This window comes from Magnolia sinica, chromosome 10 (assembly GCF_029962835.1).
Source record: "Magnolia sinica isolate HGM2019 chromosome 10, MsV1, whole genome shotgun sequence".
In the NCBI taxonomy this organism is placed as follows: Eukaryota; Viridiplantae; Streptophyta; class Magnoliopsida; order Magnoliales; family Magnoliaceae; genus Magnolia; species Magnolia sinica.
The window spans coordinates 17947568-17960127 of record NC_080582.1 but is presented as its reverse complement, the minus strand read 5'-3'; the positions used below and the strand labels follow the sequence as shown (position 1 = coordinate 17960127).

The 12560-nt window shown below is 40.7% G+C and overlaps 1 non-coding gene across 1 annotated transcript; it reads left to right on the top strand.

The window, feature by feature from the left end:
* The first annotated feature begins 11784 nt into the window (after nt 1-11784).
* On the top strand, nt 11785-11891 carry LOC131217752 (small nucleolar RNA R71). The gene has a single exon (XR_009157343.1). It is a non-coding gene; the product is annotated as a small nucleolar RNA R71 (small nucleolar RNA).
* Nucleotides 11892-12560: the final 669 nt, after the last annotated feature.

Below are 12560 nucleotides of genomic sequence, written 5' to 3'. Positions count from 1 at the left end.
TTTTCTAGCGCGAGAGTCAAATTTGTGAGATGGTTGCAAATTGGTTGCATAACAAAGACATCCAAAAACTCTCAAGTGAGAGTAGATAGGTGGTTTGTTATACAACATTTCATATGGGGATTTATGTCGCAGCACAGGGGTAGGAAGACGATTAATAAGATAGGCAGCGGTAAGTAAACTCTCCCCCCAAAAACGCAAGGGAAGATTAACATCAATTCTTAAGGCCCTGCCAACGTTTAAAAGATGTCGATGTTTTCGTTCAACTACACCATTTTGTTGAGGTGTAGATGGGCAAGAGCTTTGAAATAAAATGCCAAGGTTGGAAAAATAAGATTTCATGGAGATGAATTCTGAGCCATTATCACTTCGAATGCATTTAACTTGGCAATTAAACTGAGTGTTGACAAAAGAGATGAAAGTTTTTAATAATCCTTGCATTTCAGATTTGAATTTCATTAAGAATATCCACGTGAATCGAGTATAATCATCAACAATGGTTAAAAAATAATGTGCCCCTGTATGAGTTGCAGTACGAAAAGGTCCCCAAATATCACAATGAATAAGATCAAATGAATGTAAAGTTTGAATAGAACTTGAAGAAAATGGTAGCCGTATTTGCTTAGCCAAATGGCAAGTTTCACAAGAATGTTTAGAATCAAATACAAAGGAGGAAATAACATGGCTCAAAAATTGTGAAGGTGCCTTGGAGGGATGTCTTAACCGCTTGTGCCATGGAAGGTTTATAGTAGAATCAACATGATAAGAAGTTGGTACAAACTTCATTAGAGGAACAAAGTTGTACAAGCTATTAAGCTGCTTCCCCAATCCAATCATCTTCTTCGAAGTTAGGTCCTGTAATATACAAAAAGTGGGAAAGAAGTGAATTGAATAATTCATGGCAGTTGTGAGTTGACTCATTGATAGTAAATTGATATGAAAAGATGGTGTACATAGAATGTTTTTAACATGCATATGATCTGAGAGTTGTATGGAGCCAATGCCAGTTATCTTAGAATATGCACCATTAGGCAAGGTTACTTGAGAAGATAAAGGAGAGGTATTCGATATTGAAGATGTTATGTGATTTGTTACACCACTATCAATAATCCAATGATTCAAGGATGTCTTTTGGACACTAAAGGATGAGCAAAAAGGGGCAGAGATACCTGTATAGTTTGCTTTTGCAGATTTTTTACCATTACGGAAAAAAGCTTTTATTTGGGCAAGCTCTTCAGAGGTGAATTGAGGGGTCTGCTCTATTGGTATTTTGATTGAGTCCTGATGCATCTCGGCACTGGTTTGATGTGCAACATGTTTTCTGCTTCGATTTGGTGGCTATACATCTTTGCCATGGAGCTTGTGACCAATTGGGAATCCATTCAAGTAGTAGCAACGATCCACAGTGTGAGTTGTGCCCTCACAATAAGAACATAACAGAGATTTCCTGGTGCCATGTGACTTGGAATGAGAGGATGACCACTGTCTGTGTTGCCGTTGAGCATCAGACTGTGATTCCCTAGAGTTGTCATAGGTTTTGATACTCATAGCATGAATGAGATCAGTACCCTTGGCCTTAGTAAGTCCTTGCTGCCTTTCTTCTTCACATAGAAGTGAATATGCCTTTTTGACAGTTGGTGGAGGGTGCATTAACATGATTTGCCCTTGCACAGCAAAGTATGTCTCATTCAATCCCATAAGGAATTGTCTCAGCCGAATCCTTTCTTCCTTTTCTTTTAGATCTTTTTGTCCTCCACAAGTATACGTGATTGAAGGACTACAGGTAGTTAGATCATCCCACAACATTTTCATCTTTGTATAGTAAGAAAAAATTGATTCTTGATTTTGTTTCAATTCAACAATAGATCGTTGAGTTTGATAATGATGAGAAAAATCACTTTGAGAGAATCGTTCTTGAAGATCTGTCCAGATCTCTGAAGGCGTTTCAGCATAGAGTACGCTGTTTGTAAGCTTTTGACTTAGAGAGTTAAATATCTAGGAAAGCACCATATCGTTGCAGCGCTGCCATAAAGAGTATTTTGGATCTTTTTTCTCTGGGGTGGCAATTGTTCCTTTGATGAACCCTAATTTGTTTTTAGCACTGAGACTTACTAGCATAGATCTCTTCCATATAGCATAATTGGTTCCATCTAAGACTTTTGGAACAAGAATCATGTTAGGATGATCAGAAGGATTGAGAAAAAACGGATCTGTAGAATCAATCGCAAACGTAGACATAGCGTGATCAGAGTAGGCAGAAATGATTTACAGAGGCAACAAGATCATTGGCGCTCTGATACCATGAGAAAAATCAGTTTACAGAAAAATCTATGTTTTTCTCTGTGTGTTATTTTTAACAGTCAATATGGACTGCTATATATAAACTTACAAGAGCAAATCAAGATCCTAAATTAGATCCTAAATTACAAAAAAATAACATAAAGATTTATCTAATTCCCTTGATTGAAGGGATTACAAATCTCCTAAATATATACATGAAATAATATCCCTTAAGATCTATCTAATTCCCTTGATTGAAGGGATTACAAATCTCATAAATATACACATGAAATAATATCCCTTAATTTAAGTTAACATAATCTTAACAGTGGGCCCCACACAACTCTACCTCGTTGGAAGTTCCTATGAAGTTGATTGCATAGAACATTATGATGTACAAAAAGGAAGAGGTGGATATCCTTTTGCTGGATGTGGGACATCAAGAGAGGAGTCCCTCTCTTTGGCACGTGCAGGGTGGAAGGTAGAACCCACCTTGGAATCCCACCCTAATACGTATATATCCACACCGTCCTGTTTTACCAAAACATCTCAAGTATTTGTACAAAATTTAAGCTGATTCAAATTTCAGGTGGACCATGGAATTGGAAACACTCACCGATGAAAGCACGTCAATAAAGCTTTCTTAAAACTCTTATTGCACCTAAATCATCCAACGTGAGTCCACCTGATTTCCCTGGTACATGCACTCTCGCACCCTCACATGCACTTGCACACGCAATAGGGGTGCGCCATGGAAACTAACTTGATGGATCGTGTCCCAAAATCAGCCTTAATCACGTTAAAGCTTCCCTAGGATCACCATAGACCTTACCATAACGCATATGGTCATATCTATGCAGCCTGCCATTGGACCACACTTGATGGATGTGTCGTACACTAACGTCAGTTTTAGAACCCAATGTTGTATAGATCTCGAGCAGCCATCTTACCGACTTAAGTATCTTAATAATCTTATTCATAGTCACAAGGAGAATCCAAATAAGAAGGTTAATTGATAGAGCGGAATAATAACTATTTATAAACAAATACCTTAGATTAGGGAGCTTAAGGTATACAGTTTGATTAACCATAATGAAGCAAGTGGAGGACAACATTACCGTGTTGAAAATAAGAAACCATGAGGTTGACCGATGGCAAGTTGACAACATCATATATAAATTGGCTATCCAGGTACATGATTTTTTTGCACATCTACTGTTCACTCCCCAAGTATAGGGTTGTGATGTAGTAATAAACTCGGTAAGACCGAGGTCGAATTCACAGGGACTGAAACTTGTACGTTTCCTGAAACTATGTAGAAATAGAACTAGCCTAGATGCAATCTAAATCGAATATAAATTGATGAATAATGGTGAGAGATTAATGTAAAACTTAAGGAATTCAGAGGAAGGAAACTAGGGATTCAGAGGATCCACTTGTAGAGATCAGGGAGATCTTATGCCTGCTTCAAAAATCATGAAAATTAAACTGAACTTCTTCTGATATAATTTTAAAGGGATGAAAGGTATATGAATTAGAATGGATTCCATCACCAAACCATGCCCAGGAGACAAAGTAAACAACAGAATTAAACTAATTACCAACCAACCAACAATGTATGGAAAGCAGGAAGGGTACTGTCATCCTACCATGCCCAAGGAATAATGATGAATAACAGGGCTTCCTGACTTCATAACATAAAAAAAATGGGAAAGAAATACTCAAAGCCATTGCAAATCCATTGTAATTTCAGTCACAACAGACCATTAAAGACTAAGAAAAATATTCCTTTAATAATCAACTAAAATCACATTCAGTTTATGAATTTTAAATTATAGGCACAAAATATAATCTCTCATCTCGCTACAGGCTTCACCTCTTAGCCCTAGCTAAGAGGTTTAGCCACACATGAATGGGCTGAACAAAGCAAATAAAAATAAACAGAGAAAGAAAAGAACAAGAAGGAAAGAAATAAATAAAAGGAAAAGAAAGAAGAAACCAAAAACTTTCACTCTCTCTTGCAATCGTCTACCTGGTCCCCTTCCAAAAAAAAATATCTTTTCTTCTCCTTCTTTCCTTGCTTATATAGTCTGCTAGCAGTCGGAGAGGCCTGGCTGGAGTCGGTTTGTATGCTCCGCGACCCCCTCTGAAAACTCCTTGCGCAAATCCATTTACGTTGCCACCAAAACAGCAGCGCCCAGGCTCTGCGTGGACGCACGGCCTGCGCTGGGATGATGGTGGGCCCATTTCTTGGATCTTCTCGCGAGATCGGGTCCGTTCATTGGACTGTACACGGAAAACCGGTCGTACATGACCGTTTTTCGTCTGTTTTGGTGTGGCCCACCTGAGCTTTTTAAACCGCCGTCCAAGTTGCGTTTTAACGTTGAAAAACTGATCATGCAGATTTCTTCAAATTCGCTCTCCTAGGTCTACATTAGCTGGGTCGTTGGAGACTTTTGAACGGTTCAGATCATCGAACCGATCCTTGCCACGAATGCAAAACAGCGCCGATCTTCCGGTCACGTGCGAACAGAGCTTTCGCTCTTCGTGCGCTGAGATGATGGTGGGCCCCAATTAGACATCTTTTTGAGAAATCCACTCCGTCCATTATGATCCTCTCAAAAATCCATTAGGGAATGGATGGTTTTGAATTGTTTTATGCGTGGCCCATAAGAGTTTTCTCACTGCCGTCCATCCTCCGTTTTGACGGTTGAAATATGATATATGTTATCTCTTAAAATTCCGTCACCTAGGCTTAGGTACTGAGGCCTTTGAAATCCTAATGGACGGTCCGGATCTTCTAAATACATGATGAGTGGGGCCCACAAAGCAAACCCAATGCCGGACGGTTAACGCTATTGCATTTTTTTTGAAGAATTTGAGTTTTTGTCGGTCAGCGCCCGCTGACCGACTTTGAGTGCATGGGTGCACGGCTGGTGCACATGCAATGCACACGGGGGTCCATCATAATGTATGTACAGAATCTCCTCCGTCCGTCTGGTTCTTCATATAATTTAATGTGTTGAGACCGAAGATGAGGTATATCCAGAGATCAGGTGGGCCCCAGATCAGTAAATTATAGGCTGATCTGTCCGTTGGGTCACTTCCACAGCGATCCAATGGATGATTTTTGATGCGTACGGTTAATCCATGATCATCAGGCCTCATATAAAGTTTAGAGCCAATCAGATGGTGGGAGCCCCATGATCCTGTATTATGGATGTCTTTCAGGCCTGTTTGAAGTGAGTGACTAGAATTTCTCCGATCTCTGACGTGTAAATCCTCGATCATGGTCCCATGGGGCCCCGTCCAATGCCTTGGTGATGCCTGAGCTTTAAATCCATGCTTTTAGCATCCTTTCCAGTCCATGCTCGTAAATATACTCTGCATCACAAATACGATTAAATCAGGTCATTAAACAGTTCTATGTTTGTAAATCCTGGCAACGACTGGGGTCTGATATGCAATATTCGACCCTCAACACAACCCCTAACCAGCATCTTGCTAGTCCCGAGCAAGGTATGCGAAAAATAAATTGAGAATTACAAGACAATTTCTATAAAATCGAATGATTTTTGAAAAACAATCCAGATCCTAGAATTCTGTGATTCATGAATGTTGGGCATTACTATCTCCTGGACTCGAGCGCACGATAACTTCATCGTCGAGCTCAAATATTAATTCATTAATTAGCATGATTCTGAATATTGAGTTTCATGGGTGTATCGTGTAATCTCGGCTTATCATTAAGGTTCACTTCTTAATTTCCTGATATTATCGGTAAACACTAAGATAATTCATAATAACTCAAATTTTCCTCACAGATCATCTTTTCATTAATCGACCTTTGATATATATATTTTTTTTCATTAAAATACCGCCAAGGGGAGGAATCAAATCTTCACCTATAGGGAGCAAACCTATGATGAAGACCATTGCCCACCCCTATAGGGAGCAAACCTATGATGAAGACCATTGCCCACCCCTTTCCGTCGGCTACTTTGGGAAATCAAATCTTCACCTATAGGGAGCAAACCCATGGAGAAGATTATTCGCCCAATCCTTTCAATTTTCTCAGGCCGGTTCCTTCATGCTTAGTGAGTACCAAGTAAATCCTTCAATATCAAACTGAGACCTTAATGTGAAAGCGAGATGTGACATGTGAGATCATAACTCAATCAAAGTGTACAACTTCTAATTCTGGATTAACAATTCAAACTTAATTATGCAATCCAATAGATACTGAATCCAAACGTCTTAAATTTCCAACATCATGTATCTTGAAATTCCAAGTGCCCTAGATGGCCATCAAAATCCCTTCGAATTCACAAGAAAGTCCAAAAAAAAATTTAAAAATTTTCACAATTTTTGCTCAAGACCAAGAAAACGCTGATTAGGAAACCTAATCTCCCACCCCCAACCTAAAATCTACATTATCCTCAATGTAAAAGAAATAAGCATGCAATGCACATGGGACAACGAAAATATATGAGTGATGGAAAGATATTACCTGGATGAAAGAATCAAGAGGCTTTCCAAAGATTTCTACGTAAGAGCGGGTCAGCACAAAAGAAAAACCAACAGAAGTAAAATAAAATAACAAAAATAAAATCCTACCTATACCACTTTCGTAGGTGCTCTCGATTGCATTTAGCGTATGCAAGAAGCCTTTAAACTCCTAGGTTGCCCCTAGTGGACGAGTTGTAGTCTCGTGAGGGTTTGCAGTAATGTTACCCACAAACATTGAACAAAAAAACGAAATGAAATGAAGAGCTGGGTTGCCTCCCAGGAGCACTAAGTTTACCGTCTTCAGCCAGACAAATAAAGTAACTACCCTAGTCTTATGAAAGCGATAAACCTACCTATACCTCCATCAGACTAGGAGATCAATCCTGGTAAACAGGAGCAGTCAGGGGCATGGACATGTCCTCTGAATCAAATTTCTCAAAAAATGGTTTCAATCGATGTCCATTGACTTTAAACTCCTTGCCATTGTCGGGATCTCTTATCTCAACGGCCCCATGAGGAAAAACAGAAACAACAATGTAAGGGCCGGTCCAACGAGATCGAAGCTTATCCGGAAAGAGATGTAATCGAGAATTGTACAAAAGGACCTTCTGACCAGGCGTGAATGATTTTCGCAAAATGTGTTGGTCATGAAATACTTTCATATTGTCCTTGTAAATTCTCGAATTATCGTACGCATTATTCCGGATTTCCTCAAGTTTATTCAATTGAAGTTTACGTAGCGAGCCAGTGTTGTCCAGATTGAAATTAAGATTTTTGATCGCCCAATACGCTTTATGTTCCAGCTCCACAGGCAAGTGACAAGCTTTTCCATAGACAAGTCTAAAGGGAGATATTCCAATAGGGGTTTTAAAGGCAGTACGGTATGCCCATAAGGCATCGGTCAATCGGATTGACCAATCCTTACGATCAAGGTTAACCGTTTTCTCTAAAATGTGTTTAATTTTTCTATTAGAAATCTCGGCTTGCCCACTTGTCTGTGGGTGGTACGGGGTGCTCACCTTATGAGAGATACCTTATTTCTTCATTAAGCTCTCAAATGGTTTATTACAAAAGTGTGAGCCCCCATCACTAATGATGGCTCGAGGCGTTCCGAATCGAGAAAAGATGTTTTCTTTTAGGAATTTAATGACCGTGCGATGGTCATTAGTTCGACACGGAATTGCTTCGACCCATTTAGTGACATAATCCACGGCGAGCAAAATATACAGATTTCCAAACGATTGGGGGAATGGTCCCATGAAATCGATGCCCCAGCAATCGATTGCTTCAATGATAAGGATGGGATTCAAGGGCATCATATTTTGATGGGACAATGCTTCTAATTTCTGACAACGCTCACAAGCTTTGCAAAACTCATGAGTGTCCCTAAACATAGTGGGCCAGTAAAAGCCACACTGCAGAATCTTGGCCGTGGTCTTTTTTACAGAAAAGTGACCACCACAGGCCTGTGAGTGACAGAAGGAGATGACACTCTGATGCTCATTTCTGGTACACATCTCCTTAGGATTTGGTCTGGGCAATATTTAAATAAATAAGGATCATCCCAGAAAAAGTTGCACACCTCGGTGAAGAATTTCTTTTTATCTTGCGCGGTCCACTGTGTCGGTATGGCACCTGTAGTAAGATAATTAGCAATATCAGCGAACCAAGGTGAATGGGAGACTCTGAACAGTTGTTCATCAGGGAACATGTCGTTGATATGGGTCGTCTCAAGGGAATCAGAGGTATTAAGGCGAGAAAGGTGATCGGCCACAACGTTTTCTACTCCCTTTTATCTTTAATTTTCAAATCGAATTCTTGGAGTAGAAGGATCCATCGTATCAAACGGGGCTTAGAATCATTCTTAGAAAGAAGATACTTAAGTGCCGCATGATCTGTGTAAATAATAATCTTGGATTCGATCAAGTAGGACCTAAATTTGTCCAAGGCGAACACTACAGCTAAGAGTTCCTTTTCCGTAGTCGAGTAGTTCACCTGGGCAGAATTTAAAGTTCTACTTGCGTAATGAATGACGTAGGGCCTCTTATCTTTTCTTTGGCCTAGGACCGCCCCAAGAGCATAATCAGAAGCATCGCACATAAGCTCAAAAGGAAGGCTCCAGTCGGGTGGCTGCATGATAGGTGCAGTGGTTAACGTGCCTTTAAGCTTGGTGAAAGCTTCCTGGCATCGCTTAGTCCACTCGTACAGAGCATCCTTTTGAAGAAGATTACATAAAGGACGAGAGAGGAGACTAAAGTCCTTTATGAATCGCCTGTAAAATCCTGCGTGTCCTAAGAAGGATCACACGTCTCTGATGTTCTTGGGTGGAGGTAGGTTAGAGATAAGATCGATTTTTGCCTTATCTACCTTAATTCCCATGGACGAGATGATATGCCCAAGGACAATTCCCTTCTGAACCATGAAATAACACTTCTCCCAATTAAGTACCAAGTTCTTTTCTTCACATCTTTTCAGCACACAATTAAGACTTTCCAAGCACTTGCTGAAAGATGGACCATAAACAGAGAAATCGTCAATGAAGACCTCTAAATATTGCCCCACCATATCAGAAAAGATACTAAGCATACATCGCTGAAAGGTGGCAGGGGCATTACATAGTCCGAATGGCATCCTTCGGTAGGCAAAGGTGCCGTAGGGACATGTAAATGTGGTCTTTTCCTGGTCTTCAGGAGCTATCTCTATCTGGTTGTAGCCCGAATACCCGTCAAGAAAACTGTAATAGGAATGACCAGCTAACCTTTCCAGGATCTGATCAATGAGTGGTAAAGGAAAGTGGTCTTTCCTCGTGACGGTATTCAACTTCCTGTAGTCAATGCACATTCTCCAACCAGTAGTGACTCTAGTTGGCACGAGTTCATTATTAGTATTGGCTACGATGGTGATTCCGGACTTCTTAGGGACCACTTGAGTTGGACTCACCCATTGACTATCAGATATAGGGTATATGATACCCACGTCCAATAGTTTAAGAACCTCGGCCTTAACCACTTCCTTCATGTTTGGATTTAGTCTGCGTTGTGGTTGCTGAGCGATTTTTGCATTATCCTCAAGATATATGCGGTGAGTACAAATCGAGGGATCAATTCCCTTGAGGTCCGCTATCGTCCATCCCAGGGCTCCTTTATGCTCAATGAGAGTAGATATGAGCATACTCTCTTGTTCTTTCTCCAGGTGGAAAGAGATCACCACTGGGTATGTCTCATCTTGACCTAAATAGGCATATTTCAAATCAGAGGGTAAAGGTTTTAGGTCAAGCTTCGGCGGCTTGAGGTTAGACGGTAGAGGCACTACATCGGTTTGTAGCAATTCTTCAAATTGTGGCCTCCACCGGTTAACTTCAAGTACCGGTGCAGTATCAAGCAGGGCGCACGTCTCCCTAATCATGTCATCATCAAAATCATGGGAGTGGGCCAGGCACATCTCTAGATGGTCGGAGGATAAGGTTAGAGGTGTCGTATCTTCCACGAAAGAGTCAATCATATTAATGTCGTGGAAATCGTCATCATCCTCTAAGTTTCTGTCGTTATTGAAAAAGATGTTTGACTCCAATGTCATATTCCCAAAAGACATAGTCATGGCACCATTCCTGCAATTGATAATTGCATTTGAAGTGGCAAGGAATGGGCGGCCAAGAATGACGGGGATCTGAGTGCTTATGTTATTGATGGGTTCGGTGTCCAGGATGATAAAATCTACAGGGTAGTAAAATCTATCAACTTGGACCAACACATCCTCAATTATCCCTCTTGGTACACGAACAGAGCGATCAGCAAGTTGTAGTGTGGTTAGGGTGGGTTTTAATTCACCCAAACCTAACTGTTTGTATACCGCATAGGGAATCAGATTGACACTCGCTCCTAAGTCAAGAAGTGCATGATCAATTCGATGGTCCCCGATTACACATGATATGGTTGGGCTACCGGGATCCTTGAATTTCTGTGGCACGTCTTGCTTTAGGATGGCACTCACTTTCTCGGTCAAGAAGATCTTCTTTTGAATACTCTGCCGTCGTTTGGTCGTGCATAAGTCTTTCAGGAATTTGGCATATAAAGGCATCTGTTTCACGACATCAAGTAGAGGAATGTTGACTTTTACTTGTTTCAACACCTCTAGGATATCCTGAGAGTTAGAGAGAGGTTTTGGTGAAACCAACCGTTGGGGGAACGGAGCAACTGGCTTCTCTAGAAGTTCCGGTTCTAATTTTTGTGGGGCATCACTGGATCCATCATTGTTGTCCTCTTCTGGTTTGAAGAGCTGGGATCATTAATCTCGTACTGCGGTTTAGGATTGGGGAGAGGTTGTGCAGGAAGCATCCCCTTTTCTATAACCGTCATACGAGAATCTATCTTTTGCATAAAATCTGTAATTCCCTGCATTGCCTGAGCCAGCTCTTGTATGAAATTTTGAACCGGTTCCTCTTGAGGTTTCAGTTGATTTGGATTTTGATTGAAGAAACCTGGAGGAGTAGCCGTTTGTCCATTCCTCCAACTAAAGTTTGGATGATTTTTCCAGCCAGGATTGTATATATTGGAGTTAGGTCCAGTAAAAGGTCTTTGATAGTTGTTTACGGCATTAGCTTGTTCATTCAACACTCCTCGAAAGGCGGGTATTGTAGGACAATTTTCAGTTGTATGAATGTTGCAATCACAGATGCCGTAAACAATTTCATTAACCTTATCCTTCTTTCCTTTCATGGCCTCAACTTTCCTTATGAGCGTAGTCACTTTACACTTGAGATCATCCTCTTCTTTCAAGAGATATAATCCACCTTTCTCCTTTAATTGAGTCGGCCTAGACGTGGTGTTTGATTTTGGGTAATAGTCCCAAGATTGTGTTTTTTCAGCCAGACTGTCGAGGTAGTCCCATACCTCATCGACATATTTATTAATAAACTCTCCATTACACATTGTCTCGACCATTTGGCGCATGGAAGATGTCAGTCCATCGTAGAAGAAATTTGTAATGCGCCACGTTTCAAATCCGTGTTGTGGGCATGAACTGACCAAATCTTTAAACCTTTCCCAACATTAGAAGAATGTTTCATCTTCCTTTTGGGCAAAGTTCATGATTGCTTTTCTGAGGGTAATCGTTTTTTGATGTGGGAAGAATTTTTTTATGAATTCCCTCTGTATGTCGTTCCATGTGCCAATGGATCTAGGACGCAGTCAATGTAACCACGTCTTAGCTTTCTCTTTTAAGGAAAAAGGAAAGAGTTTCAGCCTAATTGTATCCTCAGATACATTAGGAAAACATAATGTAGCTATAATCTCATCGAACTCTTTCAAATGTAAATATGAACTCTCTGATTCAAGTCCATGGAATTTGGGAAGGAGTTGGATAACTCATGGCTTGATGTCCATTTGTCCTGTGTTTTCAGGGAAAATCATGCATGAGGGCATACTCACTCCCACCAGTTGTAGATAATCTCGTAAAGTACGAGGCGGGGGTGCCTGATGCACCTCGTTCTCATCTTGGGTATCCTCCACCCTGGGTGGAAGTAAAGGAGGTTGGTCTTCAGCCATAACTTCAATTAACTCAGGGGATTTCGAGCGGTGTCTAGTCCTGCGATGGATAGTCAACCCCTCAACCAATCCTCCTTCAGTCAAGAGACGTCGAGTGTCGTCACGGGCCCACTTGGGCATGAAACACTCGCAGCCCTCAATTTAAATTTGAAACCTAATCTTAAGAAAGAAAATCTAAAAAGAAAGAGAGGGTTGGAAAGGAGTTACCAAATTGGAGGCCCTAAGTTGAAG